Source organism: Mus pahari, chromosome 19 (genome assembly GCF_900095145.1).
Source record: "Mus pahari chromosome 19, PAHARI_EIJ_v1.1, whole genome shotgun sequence".
Lineage (NCBI taxonomy): Eukaryota > Metazoa > Chordata > Mammalia > Rodentia > Muridae > Mus > Mus pahari.
In genome coordinates, this window is record NC_034608.1 from 25,550,503 (window position 1) to 25,555,882 (window position 5,380).

The window sequence follows — 5,380 nt, forward strand, 5'->3', positions numbered from 1 at the left end:
AGAGAGAGAGAGAGAGAGAGAGAGGAGAGAGAGAGAGACAGAGAGACAGAGAGACAGAGAGACACAGAGAGAGATAGAGAAAGAGACAGAGAATACAATCAGAGTCATACCCGTTTTTACTGAAATTTCATACATTTATATATACACCATGCTTGTTTTGACCTCCATTTCCCTACTCCATCACTCCCACCAATTTCCTTTCCAACTTCATGTATGACTTCACTCTTAGTGTTTTAAACCTACTGAGTCCACTTAGTGCTGGATATAAACAGCCTTCGGTCGGGCTGTGTGCTCAAAGACCACTTATTGTCCCTCTCTCACATCAATCCATTGTTAGTAGCTTCTCTGTTAGGAACAGAATACTGTGAACCCATTTCCTGTCCCTGCTGAGAGTTTTCCTCCATTTATTTTGTGCATGAATCATTCTATTTTGTTTTTCTTTTTGCTTTTGTTTTTAAAATTTCTACAATTCTACATTCCGGTAATACAGGAATGAGTTCTTTGCATCCTCTGTCTATTTGTGTCTACCTTATTCTGCTTTTGTAGGTTTTCAACGTATGTGTTTTTTTTTTTTTTTAAATACTAGCATATGTAAGTATATGAAACTATTGAGGAATTTTATGTATTCATTATTGATATAAAATAAAAAAATGATATGTACATTTTGATATGCTACATTACTTTAAGCAGTCATTAATTAAAACTGTTTAGTCATTAAATAAGTCATTATACAGTGTCTCCTCTTATGTAGCTGCTTAGAGAATAACTGTAAATTGAGAAAACTTAGTTAAATAAGTTGCTATTATGCAGGGATCTAAGAACCATGAGACAGAATCCACATAAACTACAATGTAAGAGGCTATAGTATGAGTAGATGATGGTTGATTCAGGTTGCTATATAGATTGATAGTTGTCTAACAAATTGGAAAAGTATACTTCTAGGTCTGTCTAGAAGAGTCTGTCCAGAGAAAATGTGGTGAGAAATATGTGTACCCAGGTTGGGACACCCTCCCTCTGTGTGTGTATCACTGTGTGGTGTGCTAGGCGTTCAGAGGGAATGAAAAATCAGTCACTGTGAAAGTTCCAGACTGCACGCACCCTTCATAGCAAACACTTCATCTAATTCTGATATCACGGGGATCTGGATCTTTCAGGCTTTCATCTTGGATTTGTCTCAGTAGATCTGCTGAAAGCTTTCAGGCCCTTCATTCTAGGACTAAGGCTGCCCACTGGTTTCTTGTTCTAAGGATTCTAGCTTCCTGAAGAAAGCTACCATTTTCTATGTCTCTTCAGTCTGAAGGTAGCCTCTCTGGGAATATTTAGTGAACAAGGCTAATAAATCTCTTCTTATAAATAGTATTTGTTCTGTTTCTCTAGGGAACCCAAATACAGCTGCAGACATTGAGCTTTGGTTTTCTGAGTTTCTAAGTTGTAAAATATAGAAATAAAAATCTACTTGAGTTTATTGAAGCCTGATGTCTCAAATGTAATTGAGAGATGTAAAATATAGTCTATGAGATCCAGGTGGGCTGAGAACATCAAAGAAAAGAAAAAAAATGAACATTGGAAGAATCAAAGCACAGAAAATCCTGATATGTGTTGGCATATCTACCAAACCATGTTTGCCCTCATGAAATAATCCCCTTTTGAAGACTTAGAAAAGCACATTGAAATTTTTGTAATGTTACATTAAAAACTGATCCTGCAGCCGGGTGTGGTGGCGCACGCCTTTAATCCCAGCACTCGGGAGGCAGAGGCAGGCGAATTTCTGAGTTCGAGGCCAGCCTGGTCTACAAAGTGAGTTCCAGGACAGCCAGGGCTATACAGAGAAACCCTGTCTCGAAAAACAAAACAAAACAACAGCAACAACAACAAAAAAACTGATCCTGCATCTTCCTACTAACCTTTTGGTTGGCAGGCTTTACAAATTTTATTTAAAAAGGGATTGTTACTTAAAATGAGGATGCTTCTGTCTGAGAGTAAAGCTCTGTGGTAGGGGCATCTGTCTAGCACTCCCATGAGTATGAGTTTCATGCGTGACAATAGAAAAGTGTACCCAAATGTTTACTAGAGATTCATATTTTCTCAGATTTAGTTCTATGATGAAAACATAGTGGAGTCACTGTGTTTGGGTTGAATGTAAGATCTTGCTTGTTTGACATTGCTTTCCTCTGTATATGAGCTCAAACTATTTTGAGAAAGGAATTTAACTATTAAGATAATGTCTTTGGAACTAACGGATATTTAGTAGAACAATTAATTTATTAGATAGTCCATTCAAACTAGTTTAGGTTTGGGCATTGAGAAATGAGGTCTATAGTGACATGTAAAAGTGATCAGGAGGCTATGGAGTTGAGCAATGGATACAATGAAGGATTTGTGGCTCAGTTCAGAAGAAAGCAGATATGACTGTACAAGAACAGACATTTTGGGATAATTAAGGATGTGGGATCTTATTTTAATGATGTCTTAGAAACAGGAATGAGTTATCAGAAGCCAGAGGAGAGATTATCCTAAATAGTGAATGGAAGAATCTGGGTGAGCTGTGTTCTAGTGATTTATCAAAGTTAGATTTTGCATGTGATAAAAATCAAACATTACCTGTGGAGATTTCCACAGAATGCCTGATGCTTGGTTTTGTCCTCATAGATGGCCTCTAACTAAATGCAAATGTGAGTAATGGTTTGACAAACTTGCTAAGCAAAGAGCAGTATCATGTAAGATGAGAACGTGTGCTCAGAAGGAAGCAGTGAAGCTGTTGAATAGCTACTTGGAAGAGATCCCTGATGAGATTCCCAAGGGACCAGCTCTGCCAGTGAAGATAGCATATGGTGTTTTCATGTGCTCATCACCTTGTATAAAGGCTCTTGGACGCTAGTGTTCTGGCTGTCAATAGCACATAATAATGGCTTATTTTCCATTACTTTCCATTATGTTCCAGAAGTAACTTACTATATTCCTTACAAATATATAATTAAACAAGATAAATTATGTGCTTCTTCATTGAACATGTATATGTCAGCCACTAACAAGATACTTAATTTTCAGTCATCAAAAAAAAAAAAACAAAAACAAAAAAACTATGAACATGCCTTACAATAGTGAGAATATACCTCTAGATTTGCACATTGCAGAGCATTATAAAAAGATAAAGTTGTATTCATGGTAAAATATACACACAAATTATATCACTTACATTTTTCCTATTATTATACTCCTCTTTTCTTCTTGGTATGCTGATGAAGAAAGAAGAAAGTTAAGCTTGATATTTCTGTTTCAACAGTACTTCTGATGCCCTATTTGAAAGCTAAGGGTTTCCTTAAAGCAAAGTCAGCCACAAATGAAGTGTCAGAGTCTTTGCATAATAAAATGCAATTCCTTGAAAGGATATGTAGGGAAATGACTTAGAGAAATGAAAAGCTGAGAGATTCTATTTTTGCTACAGAGTGGACCTAAGCAGTAAGGAGTCAAATACTAATGTACAAATAAGTAAGATACAGGATCTCAAAAAGAAATACAGGCAATCAAAAGTTCCCATGGGCAGTAAATGCAGAACTCTGATCAAGGAAGAGAAATTCTTTAACCTTGGAGTCACTGATGTTGCTGTCATGTTTAAACCCTGAATCACCTTAAACACTTCATGGGACTAAGGACTGTTTATCTTTATGGGTCAGCTCAAGACAGGAAGTAGGAACAAGGTCATCTGTCTTGTAGTTCTTTCGGAGTATTTACATAGGGATTTAGATTGTAGATTTATAATGAACTCATGGATTTGGAGCCAAAAGTGATAATTACGTCTGGAATGTCAAATATCTCTGGTCTATTTTGCATGAGATATTAATGAATGAAGACAAAATAATCACTTTTTAAAGGAATTTAAGTGACCAAATAAACTAACACTTAAATATCCTCCCTTATTGCAATGTAACTGCAAATGTATAAATATATGCAGTTGAGAAACTTATCTTTAGGGTTTCTATATATTTGACAGAGGTTTCCAAAATATTATTTCAGAAACTACTACAAACACATCAAAGAGTTGTTTTTGGAGTTACTTAATTTCCACAAACACTTAAGAAGAGTTTAATATATTCAAAATAGCAAGCTTGATGTTGGCTCTTAACTTTCTAAGGAGAAAATCTTGTGAGCCTGTTAGGATTTTGCTTTTTAGTAATCCATGGCTCTTTTGTAAAGTCATCAAGCAATAATTATGCACAGTTGATATTTTTACTGTCTATATTGGAAGAAGATTAAAAACCATAATTGCCATGTGCCCACACTTAAGAGTCATTATAGAGAAAACTTACTTTCTATATACATTTATCAGTTTATCTCAGTTCATTACATATGATTTAATGCAACTAAACTAATAGAAACCAAACAAAATGTTTATTACTTATCAGATCATAGCTCAATATATTTATGAAAATATATGCAAAATTTGTTTTTATAAGATATATTTAATAGTCAATATACAAAATGTTGACAAAAAGTTGCCAGTCAGTATTGTATTGTTATTTCAAATATTTAAAAGCAAAGAGTACAAATTTATGTGTGAACTTGTAAATCAGGTTGTTATTGATCATTTTTTAAAGGAACCATTCTCAGTAGGACATCTACACTTGTGTTTGGAAGGCAAATTGAAATGCTAAAAAATAGAACAGGACGAATCATGCAGTCAAAGTGGTAAAACAGAGAGGTCATTAAAACTACACAAATGAGAATACTTAAGAAGCAAAGAGAAGTAGTTGGCCATCAATGGGATGAGAGGCCCTTGATCTTGCAAAGATTATATGCCCCAGTACAGGGGAATGCCAAGGCCAGGAATCAGGAGTGGATGGATAGAGGAGCAGGGCCTGGGGAGGGTATAGTGACTTGCGGGATAGTATTTGAAATGTAAATGAAGAAAATATCTAATAATAATAATAATAATAATAATAATGATGATGATAAAAGAAGAAAAGAGGTTATAGTTCTCTGTGGTCTCAGGGCCTTGGGAGATATCATGCTATGGTGATAAGTGTCCAGTCCTATCATTCATTTCCAGCTTGCTGTACTCAATCCCACTATGTTTATGAAGTGGCTAATGTTATCTAATGCTTCAAAGCATAACCTTCATCTGAAAAGTCAAGCTTTTGCTGTGTATCCCCAGTGCATGAAAGTTTACTTTAAAAAAAAGTAATAAAGCAGAAGCAAAAACAAAAACAAAAACAACTTTGGAAGGGTCCAATTTTGTAAACGTTAAGTTAGAGCATGTATAGATGATGACTGAATATTTAAGAGCTCTAGATTCTTTTCCAGAGTAACTGGATTACGTTCCAACACACACACACACACACACACACACACACACACACACACACACACACGCACACACACA